The sequence below is a fragment of the Puntigrus tetrazona genome, chromosome 2 (genome assembly GCF_018831695.1).
Source record: "Puntigrus tetrazona isolate hp1 chromosome 2, ASM1883169v1, whole genome shotgun sequence".
Taxonomy (NCBI): domain Eukaryota; kingdom Metazoa; phylum Chordata; class Actinopteri; order Cypriniformes; family Cyprinidae; genus Puntigrus; species Puntigrus tetrazona.
The window spans coordinates 17046703-17059201 of NC_056700.1; the positions used below are offsets into that span (position 1 = coordinate 17046703).

Here is a 12499-nt window from a genome sequence, read left to right on the forward strand (position 1 = left end):
TATGGGTGCCCCATTTGTTTTGGGCATTAGTTTAAACCCCATTGATTTCAATACAATTTGCTGAAACACTGATGAGCCATAGAAAAAAAACATTTATTGCTGCTTGTCGGAGACTAAAAATGTAAAACATGAGAAAATAATGAACTGTTTGTTTCGAGGGTCAATTTGACCCATACATTTCTGTTCAAAATTGAATTTCTTTGTTTTTTGCCACGGCTACTTTAGTAACAGATAAATACATTGACTTATACAAGTTAGTCAACTGAATTTCTTACCTTAACATTGCTTTAGTAAATACAATTAATCTTTTCTTAAGTGAACTAATTTAACAGTATCTAACTGCATTTTTGTTTTTGTCTGGTTTTAAGCTTTGGTTTTAAGATTTTCTACAACTGAAATCCAATAAATAAGTAAATAAAATAACAACCAAAATTATAATTTTCACAGATTTTTGACCATGAAACTGTAAAACTCTTCACATTCTATGTAGTCTTCAATTTCAAATAAACATTACATTTTTAATTGCGTACAGTCTCATGTATTTCATATTTTAAGCTCTGACAAGCCACAACAGGCTTTTCCTTTACCTGACTCTTTGCTTTTCTTTGACAAATTACATGGAAACCAAAGGGTTTGACCTAACAGTAGTTGGCAAAGATTGTACATCCTTTCCAAAACACATCTGTGTCTTAAATTTCAATCTTTCTTGAGACGTGGGACAAAACAGATCCAGCAAGTGTAGCCGCTATTAGGTTTAAAAATACATTTTAATAATTGAATGTATTTAACAAAATGATCACATTCGATTTAATTCTCTGAGTATTATACCAAATCTATGACCCTTATCTATTCACTACATCTACAACAGTGTGTCCACAGAGAAGGGTTCAATCATTCATATTAATAAAAATGTTTTTTAATTATGAAAAAGTTCAGTGATGCATGCATGTTTTATAAGGTCTCAAAGTTATGTCCCCAATTTTTGTCAACACCGTCAGGTGTTCAATAAATGTAATAAAATCAGGTAATATCAGGGGCAGCTGTCACTCTAAAGGACCGCACAGTTTACCACTGCAAAGTACATTGCTGTAGGACTGGCTCTGCTAAGTTAATATTTTAATAATGATATCAAAATAATTCTATTCTCCTGAAGCAGGTTCCATTAGCTTCTAGCATCAATAGAAAAAAAAACAAAATGGCTACTACATGAACTATATCCGTTTTGTGAAAGAAATGTATGTAAGATTTTGTGTTTCAGTGATATAACAAAATCCTCAAATGTGACTCTTGAATAAAAGCTTTATATACAATATCGTTGTTTCAATACATTAATTGATCCAATGTATTCGATATAAAATGACTACAAATTCAGGTTTTCGCCTCCACCTTTAGTTAAATATTTTGATAATATTTCATTATGATATTTTATATGTGTTGTGGAATTGCTGGTCACACATGAAAGTGCAATCCGTCTGCTAACGTGAACAACTTTTCAACGTCTGGTCCCACTTCTCAAGAACGACTGGTTTACAGGCACATTCACGACTGAGGAAAAGTCAACAAGAAAAGTGTTTCGAGCAGTTTGAAATCAAATTGACCGCACCACACAACGAGAGTTATCAATTAGGGCACGTTTCACAGACTTTTTCTTTCTCTGCTAAACATGCCGACTTCCTCTTCCGTTTGAACATTTATAGCGCCTATCCGAAGTATAATCACAAGCGTGCGCGAGCGCCGAGGCTTTCGATCATTTTTAGAGACGCGCTTCGTGTCAGTTATCTCTGTTCTATCACACCTCGATTTGGGGGAGGAAATACTCCCGTCTCTCTTACCAGGATGTATAAAGAGCCATCAGAGGATCCCCGCCGGTGTTACTGATGGAGAGAGAGCGCTTCTGTAGAGACGCGGGTCCTCCTCACGCCGTTAGTTATCATAGCGACACGCTTGATTGATAGATTGCTGAGCGTTTGTTTATTTTCACCAGTCAGAACTAGCGCCGTCGAACAAAAAGGTCTGCAGACGGCGCCGGCAGGTGTCCTACTGTAACCGAGGTCATTAAAATGCAGAAATCTTTCAATCCCCAGGTATTTGTGTACTCTTCCATGAAATTAAAATTGTTGTTGAACCATGGATTAACTTGGGGCGAGGTAATTGAATACACACGCGTAAGCACATTCAGAGTATAGTAGCGCGTCTCCCGCTTCCTGTCTCAGCACACAGCATACATTTAAAAGCATGTTGTTTAATTCAATACAGACCTCTGTATTTTCAGTCGTTGTGCGAGATGGGTAAGGGTTGTCTTTATGACACGGGCCTACATGGATCTCTTTTAACGTCCACTTTACGTACAAGGTCAGCTGACAGAACACCTTCATGTGACCATTTTTAGGTGAATTGGTTGTTAAGTCGTATGAATTCGTACCATCTCTAATGTAAGTATGTTTAAAGGTGGATGTTCAAGCTTAAAGGCTTAGTTCACACAATCAATCTGTCTATAAACCGTTAAAATCTGTTATCAATCATTCACCTTCATGATGTTCCAAACCCCTATACTACAGTTTTCTTTCTTCCACTAATCAATGTTTAAAGAACTTGTGTGAACCAGCAGTTGATGGTCGTCATTGACTTATTTTAGTATTTTTTTCTTCTGTAGTATAGAAGTCAGGGTACTATTAATCACGTATACAATTTAAAAAACATCTTTTTGTTTTAGCATAGAAAATGACACAAGGGTGAGCAATTAAGGACTGATTTTAGTTTTTTTGTGAACTATCCCTTTATTTTTTTAATAGTAGACTCTACGTTTCTGTACAAATCACATTTTACTAAATTATACTCCTGTTTTTTTTTTTTCATTTTGGATACACAAAAAATATATTTTGTTCTTGTCGGTACTGTGGAGGTCAGTGGTATCCAAAACCACTTTTTTTTTTTAAGTTGGACATAATGTTAATTTCTGGGTGAACTGTTGCTTTAACATAGACCGCAAAGGGTTGGATATGTAAAATGCTGACCACGTTGATGAATTATTCATGCTTCAATCCACATGCGTGGACAAACGTGTGTGCGAATGGTCAAATGTATGTCAGAAGGTAATTTGTTGAAGCTCTAGTAGAGCCCCTATATGCTTTCCTCACAATCTTCCCATATCAGCCACTGGATGCCAGTATAGTACTGACATGACATCCTGACTGCACCCCAATAGTAGGGTTTCTATTCTTACATTTTCTTAAACACTGGGTATTTATTACCATAATGTGACCAATCAAAAACCATTTAGCTTTTAAAAGATGCGTGCTGTTGGTGTATGACATACAACACAGGTCACCCCATTACAAGAGTGCTAGGCAGTTATATCCCTAAGCTTGAGATGTTTGTTGGCAGTGAAGTATCAACTGCTGCTATCCCTCTAGCAGCTTGTCAGTTTCTCCAAGCACTTTGGAGGCAATCCTCAGCTCCGTTCCCACCTGTCACCGGCACGCTGCACCTCTCACAAGCCGAAGGGTGAAAATTCACTCACACAAGGTAATTGTGTCAAAGTACATGTTTGAGCAGCAACAGAACAGATGTATCATTTTCCTGTGTTGCCTTTCTTACACCTCCACAATTTGTCTCTGAACTTCACCTTCGTAACTCCCACAATGTGTTGCCTCAGAATTTCAGCGTACATGTACGAACCTGTGCAGAACCGGAACAGCAAAGGAGGAGAGAAGGAAATGAGTGAATTTGCATTGAAAACACAATTTCAGTTCACTAAAGATCCTTTGTCAAATTTAGCTGAGGCTTTTTCCATTCCAGCCGACTTGCTCTGTGAGGAGACAGCTGTTTTTAATGCAGGGGCAGCATGGGTCACAACACTGATATTTCAGTAGGTCAGCTGTCTGATAACACTTTCCAGCAAAGGCTTGCCCACTGGGGTTGTTTCCATTACTGTGTTTAAAGCACAATAGAGTAAATCCAGTCTCCCAACTTTTCCTTAAAAGGTTTATCTTAATAATGTGTTTCAGGAGAGGTCAAAGGTCAGCCTGGCTCCTGGCAATCTCAAACGCTCGCTTACAAATCACTGCAGAGTTTCGGCTTATGCTTTATGGACACCAGCTGATAAAGGATTTGCTTTTAAACACATCTTGTTTATGCACCATCCCAAGATTTACTTATATATCATTTGAATTTTTCAAGATTAAAAATGCTGAAACATTTGGACACTTGGAATATTTCGCCCAAAAATGAAAATTCTACTATGGTGTCCATCAACTGTTTTTTTTCTTCAGAATATCTTCTTTTATGTCCAACAGAAGAAAGGAACTCCTACAGATTTAAAACAACTTGAGGGTGGGTAAAAAAACTATTAACAAACGTGTATTTTGAATTGTGTATGCATTTTTAGTACAATAGGTTATTAAAATGATCCAGTAAAAATAACAACGTGGTCTCATAAAAATACGTTTCTCTGCGCACTTTTTGTGCAACAGCGTTTTACGTGCCTTGCTGCAGTTTTCACCACATTTTCAAAAAGAAACTGAACTCTGTGAACCCTGGCACATTTTTATTATGTCAGAATTTAAATATCCATGGACTGCTGCTAAAGTTAATGCTCTATCATGTTGAAATTATGCCCTACACCAAATCCAACCCTAAACATACCTGATCAAAACTGATATAAAAATGCATATGTTGATGCAACCGCACCATTTGATCTTCCTTTTAAACAGATTTGAACTGTTTTATCGAACCGTACGTACACAGGATTCGAACCCGAGCCATCCAACAAAACTGCCATTGATGAAAACCTATAGATATGAAGCTGAAGATTTTCAGAATATTAATATTGTTTTGCAGTCATAAAATTATATTCTTCAAGTAATTGTGTGAAAATTACTTTTTAATCGAAACTCTGTAGAGTAGTGAAAAAGGAATAAAAGCTGTCTTTGTTTTACTGCCTCTAGTGTTCATTCCTTTTGCAAACTGCAGTGATATGTACTTGTTGGTACATAATTGTGTTTTACTAAAAGGTACACCAAGGTACGTTTATGCTATGAGACCGGGTAGAAAAATAACCTTCAGATCTGAAGTCATTGCACAATTACAGTACATCCAAAAACAAAGTTATCTCTCGGAAAATTATAATTTGTCTGAAAATGCATCTTTTATTACACGTGCAATGAAATTCATACATTTTTAAGTGCCCAAATTTTTTTTTTTTTAAATTTGGCTCCAATTTATTGCATAATATTAAGCCCTGAAATGATCCATCGGGTTTTGGGTTTATGGGTCTGCCGTTGCACATGACCGAATCCCATTGCTGTTCTTTATTCATTCACACACATTACACGGTTGCAGATCGTTCGAGAGTACATGTGTTTAATTAAAGTGAACTGCAGTAGATTACATGGGAACCACTTTAGGTTTGAATTAGTAATGTGTGTTAATTATGCATGGTGTGCCGGCTGTTGAAAAAGTGTAGATTAGGGCCCGGTCGTCCTTACAACACTGATGTGATGTTCTTCAGTAGTACGAGGCACATCACTGCGTCTGCGCACAGGCTCCGTGGGCTCGTTTTAATTGCATCAGGCAGCGCCCACAGCTAGAGTACTGGGCAAGGAGCATCCCGCCTCTCTGCCTAATGTCTGAGATGCTTTAGAAAGTTGTTGGTCCCTGCGCGGTAGCTGAGTCATTATGCCAGGCAGTGCTTCTCTGTGGTTTTGCACATTTTCTCTGCATTGATGTTCTTTCATCTCTCCTCCTCTCCCTCTAGCCCGCTGTTTGCTTCTGTAATGGAAGAGTGTGATCAATTCTTGCCCTTCCTGTTCTGCAAAAACGCATTTTGATATTTTTTTTTTATTGTGTATTACCAGGAACAGCAATTGGGCAGACGAAGTCATTTCTGTGAGGGAAATAAAACCCTCTTTCACGGTGGGCTGTAAAATTGAATAATATTCCCAAACCTTCAAATCTATTATTTTGCTTAGAGTGGTTATAAGTGACAGCTTTACTGTGAAGTCAGATGTATGCTGCGTTCAGCATCTGGAAGAAAAAGAGATTGATACAAGGGACCACTAGATACATGTCACAGTGAAAGTCTGGCTCAATATCTAAGTATACCAGTATACTATCTTAAATCTTCAAAACAAATGTACAAAACAATCAGCGTGGCAACAAGAATAACGCTGTAACATTAATATCAATACTGACCCATTTAACTGATCAGTCACTGAAAATGTCATTTTAATTTCAACTGAGAAAAAAAAGAAAGAATGAATATCTGTTGTGCGATTACAGAGACTTGAAAGTAGTTCTGGTTCCAGTTACCCGGATATACAGAGTTGCCAAGGACAACAGTGAATATTAGAAAATACCCAACCATTGTAAACCAAAACTGACCAATTAGAATCAGCGATTACAAAGCGCTGCGTAATAATGACAAACAGTTAGGATTTCACACTTTTTCTAGGTCACTGCTCAAATAAGCAAATTTGTGACAACTCTTTTTTTCACATTTGTCTTGCTTCCATTGAAGCAAAAAATATGCTCTTTGGAAGGTTCTCAAATTATGCAAGAAAATGTGAATCATCACTTGAGAGGTCCATGTCAGCTCGATTCCATTAAATCAGAAGTGGACATATCACATACTAAGAACTTCGAAGACTTTTTATAGTACTTAAAGTAATAACTAATCCTGACCTTAGCTCCCTTACGTTACTATTTCTTCCTTAGGAAAGTGCACTGTATACAGTTAAGCGCATATACTGTAAAATTACGTACAAATAGAATAGTTATAATATCATATTTTGTAACAACCCAGTTTTACTGAAGGCTTGAAACACAGAATAACCATCTTTATGATTTAAAATTCAACCTTATTGAAAACCAAGTCACATAAAACATGCAAGAGCAACTCAGTGTTGCTCTGCTGCTTCACTGAAAAAGTACACATCTCTGAAGTTAAATCAACAATGAATGCTTAATATGAATATTTAAAGTTACAGACTGCCATCTTAACCAAAACCTTAAATCTATACGCATGAACGTATGTTGATAAGAACCTAAACAATTATTTGCATGCCGGATTTCTTTCTTTCTTTCTTTAAAAGATTTGCAGAAAAAAAAAATATTTTGCATTTGAAACGGTGCTCCTGAAGCACAAGGTAAAAGTGAAAATAGTTGTGTCTCCTGTGCATGAGCGCCGGAATAAATGAATTGGTAAGTAGTTTGTTTGTTGGGGTTTTGCTCTATAGTATTGTAGAGCACCTCTCTCTGTAAATTAGGTCCCAGTGGAGCACTGCATCACAAACTCCTGCGCTGATTGTGCGGCTAAAGCTCCTACAACCTAACTACACTCCATTTACACCAAAGGATAAACTCCGGCTGTGGATTAGCTTTTTATTTTACATTGCCCTAACCTTTTTTCTTTTAATTTGCACCGCTCGTACGTATCACTCTTGGAGAATCAATTCTATTACCCACAGATGCTGCAAAGGTATGCAAGATTCTCACCTGCTGATGAAAAAACCCTGGGATTATTCCGGTCTCCAGGGCCGATTTTGCTCCCAAGAGTTTCTCCCATTGTGAGGACTTTTCATTCTGGTTTTAATGGGAGCTCCAATCATGTCAGTTTGGCCTCAAGGGACAACCTATGCACCCTATCACATCGCCCACAATCCTTCAGCGTGCAGAAAGAGAGGGAGAGAGAAAAATGAATATGCCAGGGCTGCAGCTGGGGATGATGAATTATATTTGAGATATGCAGACAATTTACCTGAGTACGGCGCACATGGCTCCTGCTTTTCCTGCTCTTCTGTGTTCCACAATGTTTTATGCGTGTTTGCGGCTTCGTACGAAACGGTCGATCTCTTGTGGCTTATCAATTTCACAGACGACCGAGTCAGACGCGAAATGCGTTCTCCAGTGTCTTGCTCTGTATATTCCTCAGCAAATAGGTTGGCGGATTAGTTGATGCAATCGGGTAATACAGTGCTCTCAGCGCTCGATGCCGCTGCAAAAATCCCTCAACAATGACCGTATGAAAGTTAACTTGCTCGAAAAATAGGAGCTGTTTTCTGCTCTGGCTGCGCATTTACTTCGGCTTCCAAATCAGGCAGAAATACGAACGGGAAATATAATCTCAGGGTGTGATTTCTTTTTAACTCAATGTTCTGGTATTGCCTTGAGATAAATACCCCTCTCCAGATGCAGTCCACCGTCTCATCCTTGTGATTTACAACAGCACGTTGTTGCCTAAATTAAATTACTCCTCAGCTAAACACTCAAGCCCTGAGTCCTTATTTAGTTTAGCCGTGACACTAATGTGCGGAGAGATGGCGGCTCGCAATACTCATAACTCCCTAGCGCCGCGAGCGCAAGCTCTCCGTACCCCTAGTGCAGATGGAGCTCGCGTCCCAAGGCGCCCCGAGGCCTGCAGGAAAAAGCCCAAGCCTGCCTGGACGACTGATTGAATTTGGGCCTAATTTCTGCCACTCGGGCCCGTGAGCAGGCTGTAAAGATCCCGCTGCAACCCGCAGATTAGAGCCCCACATGGTGCCTTACAAATCACTCCCACAGCGTGCCTGCATGTGCGACTGCTTGCGTCTGCCGCAAGAACATTAGATTAATTAACGCTTCTGTGTTTGGCACAATCGGAGCTGCAAATGTTAGCATAGTGATTAGGTTTATCTGGCATTTATGTGATAAATTGTAGGTTTAGGACACGCACACAACTGTGCCGGAATTAAGCGCGGCGCATAACAGTTAAACGCGCAAGTTGGTTGCATCTCTTTATTCCTGTGAAAATAGCTTGGTGTTTTCACAGGTGGCGTGTGCTGATGAGTCAATGTTTGGATCGGGAGGCGGCTGTGTGCACGTCCTTGCTTTTATATCTGTATGGGGGAGAGGATTTCTCTTCAAATCTCGCATCTCATTTGCGCTGGCGGAACTTGTGCTGCAGAATGCCGTCTTCTCCCTCGGAAGGCCGGACACAGATCATTTAGCTTAGGATTTGCTATGCAGCCTAATAAGAAGCCATGATAGGCCCTCTGACAATACAGTAAATTAGCTCATCGCTGCATCTTCTTATAGCCGTGACTAGAGGTCTGCGCCTAAGACGAAATAATTATGTCAGATTAATCCATTATTATCCAAATGTTGTCTGTTAGAAAGGGATGAGATGCAATGGGCTCTGTGCGTAATGCACTGCTCTGCTCGTGGTTCATTCTTTAGGTCAATGAGAAATAAGCAATCTGGAGCAATCTGCTTAAAATCTGCATTCTGTATTCATGTACACACACAATTGATTTGTTTTCTATTTATTTTTCATTTATATATTCTTAATAACATTTGGTAACACTTTACAACAAGGTTCATTAGTTAACAACCTTAGTTAACATGAACAAAGAATGAACAATAGCTCTACAACAGTTAGTTTATGCACAGTGAGCTAACATGAAATGATTGTATTTTTTGAATTAACATTAACAAAGATGAATAAATAAATTTCAATTTAATAATTGTATGTGCCTTTTTCAATTGTATTAGTTTTTTTATGTTTCTGTTGTTGTAATAAATTTATATTACCATTACAGTTATATTAATTGTATTAATTCAGTTTTAACTCAACCTAAATTTCTCATTTCTTTTGTTTGTTCTTCTAATATTTATGTTTAATCTTTATTGCAATTAATGAAATTCTGTTTTTTAAATAGTCTTCATTAGCAAAAAACAAAACAAAATCACTGTTTTATATGGTTAATCTATTTTAATTCATGCCAATTTTGAGAAATGTTTTGAGAACGTGGTCTAATCAAGTAAAGCGTAGGAAAGTTATACACTTACTAATAATTATTAGGTTAAAATGTTATTTTATAGTGCTGTCAATCGTAATTAATCTTATTCAAATAAAAGTTTTTGTTTGCCTAATATATGTATGTGTGCTGAGTATATTAATTATGTACATATAAACACACACACATGCATTAATCACTTGTAATCACATTAATCAACGCTTGTATTTAAATATATTTTCCAATTTTCCACCTATACCACAGAATTTGCTACACAACAGTTTTTAAGTACTAATAATATCAACAATATTTTTCTACAAATAGCAATAAAAAAATTGCATGTACGGCAACCACTGTGTATATGATTCTTGCGAACAGCATGTTGGTTGTAATCGTAGAGCCTAAGAACTAAATTACTGTGCTAGAACCGCATGTTAAGTGTGCTAGATGAGTTAGGGGTTATCTCCAGTCCTACTGAGACTGCAATGTTCTTCCATCACGCGTGCCGTGAATGTAGAATTAAAGCGCTGGCGTGTAGAACAGATTTCAACGCTAACTATATCAGTGCATCTGTGGATCAAGGCTTGCATTTAATGAGCGAATTATCCCTGCAAACATTTCTAATAGCCACATTCATACTTTCTCCTCCCATTTTTTAAGCAATTAGGCCATTTTAAAGATAGTCTTATCGATCTGACAATTTTTGCTTTCTTTTATTTGATAAAAGGCAATTAGCTTATCGGTGCAAAGCATGCCACCATATGACAATCTGATAGATGGATACCCCACAAAACACAATGCGACCATCAAGTCTTCACTGTCAGTGACAGGGCTTCTATTACAGCTACAAAAACATCCGCATCAATCATTGCCTCGGCACCTTTTAAAACAATGGGCCTGGGACTCGCTGGAAATGGCAAATCAGTAATTGCAGCCTCATTGTCAGGCGGGGACAAAACAGGGTCTCATTCGAAAACTCCCACCTCACTGTTTTTCGAGCTGATAAAGTCAATCCAACCGCCGGCATAACTAATAATGCATAATCACGGCTATTAGAGACAACCGCTAAGTAAAAGACTGAGGATACAAGACGACTCCCGCTAGAATAACTCTCCGGAAAGGTGAGATGTCTGGCTGTTGTCTTGATGAGGGCGCTCTACCGCCGAGTTATTCACGTCCCGTTCCACATTCGCAGAACGTCTGGGTGGCTTTGTGAATGTGTGATTTAAAGGAGTTAATTGATAAGGAGACTGAAGGAGGCTAATGAAAAGCACTTTGATGGCTCTCATTCGGAATGCTCCGTTACTCTGCTGTAACCTCAGGCCTCTCTGCAGTAGCAATTATCAAAAGCATGTAACCCGGTGAGAGCCATCTGCAGCCTCTAGGAGTGTAATCTTCATGAAATAGATTCAGTTTTCCCCAGAGCTCCAAATGAAAGCCACAGTGTTGTCCAAAAGTGTAAACTTTTAAGAGTTTTTATTGTTTCGTTTGGAGTACAGTCCAGGTGAAGAAGCGTTAGCCAACTTGCCCAACATCACACTGGACTGATCACAGAAATAAGTTGCTTGACTTTGCAAAATGATAAATGTCATATTTTAAGATGCACAAGATCCATCAATTTATCTGTAGGGCCTTCATAAGACATCAAGGACAATTTACAGTATATACTACTGAAAAGCTTGGTGACAGCTATTCTAAACTTTTACTCGTAAACGAATCCTGGAAAAATGTGTCACTGTTACTTTTAATTAAGCAGCACTAATTAATATTAATAAATGTCAGTTGAGCACCAAATCGGCATATTGGAATGATTTCCGAAAGATCATATGACACTAATGGAGGCTAAATCAGATTATTGCCATCAAAGGAATAAATTACATTTTAAAATATATTAAAACAAAAATAGTTATACTGAATTATATTAATATTTTTCTTAATATCACTGTGTTAATTTTTGATTAAATAAATGCACCCCTAGTAAGCATAAGAGACTACTTTAAAAACGTTTTAAAAATCTTACTGACCCCAAATTTTGGATGCTGGATTTTAGTTAAAGTTAAAAAAAGGTTTTTAAACTGTTAAAACTGTCCTAGGAGTCCGTGTTCAATAATGTTCAATGACTCAATAACTAAAATACTGAAGAATATTCTTTAAGATGCTGTGCTTTGGAATTACTTTAATCAGCATGACATATGTTCTCAACTCCCTGGATATTTCCTCTGCATGAAGCCATTCACAAAGGGCAAAGAATAGCATAAATAGCACTGCATGAATTACAAATGACAACACTTTTTATTGCACATACATTTTTACATCAGTTTCAAGGTGAGAAATGTTTTAACTTTTTCATGCAACAGTTCTGACTGAACAGATCTCAAGAAAACTGGACCTTTTCGTTTGTTTCGCTCCACTTGCCTGTTTTTCTTCCTGTTTCAGACTGAAGGGTATATGTTTTCTCTCACAGGAACATGTGAATCAACAAATGAGAAACAAAAAACCTGGAGTGGAGTCATTTCAGAACATTTGGCTGGAATATATTCTATTTCCGTCTATTGCTTAGGGCCATGGAGAGACTGATGGTTTGGCGTGTGTTAGAACATTTTTTGTGTACAATGAATGTACAAACTAACTGGCCAATTTGTCTGAAAGTTTTTCATCTGAAGTTACTGAAGTTCTTGCCTACATAGAAGTTCCGTGTAAACAAGCCAAGACTAGTTATATTCAGT

At 37.8% G+C, this 12499-nt stretch overlaps 1 long non-coding RNA gene across 2 annotated transcripts; it reads right to left on the bottom strand.

The window, feature by feature from the left end:
• Positions 1-5023: 5023 nt before the first annotated feature.
• Positions 5024-9552, bottom strand: LOC122357600. Of its 2 annotated transcripts, XR_006252503.1 has the most exons (4): positions 7757-9552; positions 7495-7660; positions 5853-6024; positions 5024-5769 (listed from the first exon to the last, which is right to left on the bottom strand). It is a non-coding gene; the product is annotated as an uncharacterized LOC122357600 (long non-coding RNA). The 2 variants fall into 2 exon arrangements; XR_006252501.1 differs by having other exon boundaries at positions 7495-9552.
• Between the last annotated feature and the right edge of the window lie 2947 nt (positions 9553-12499).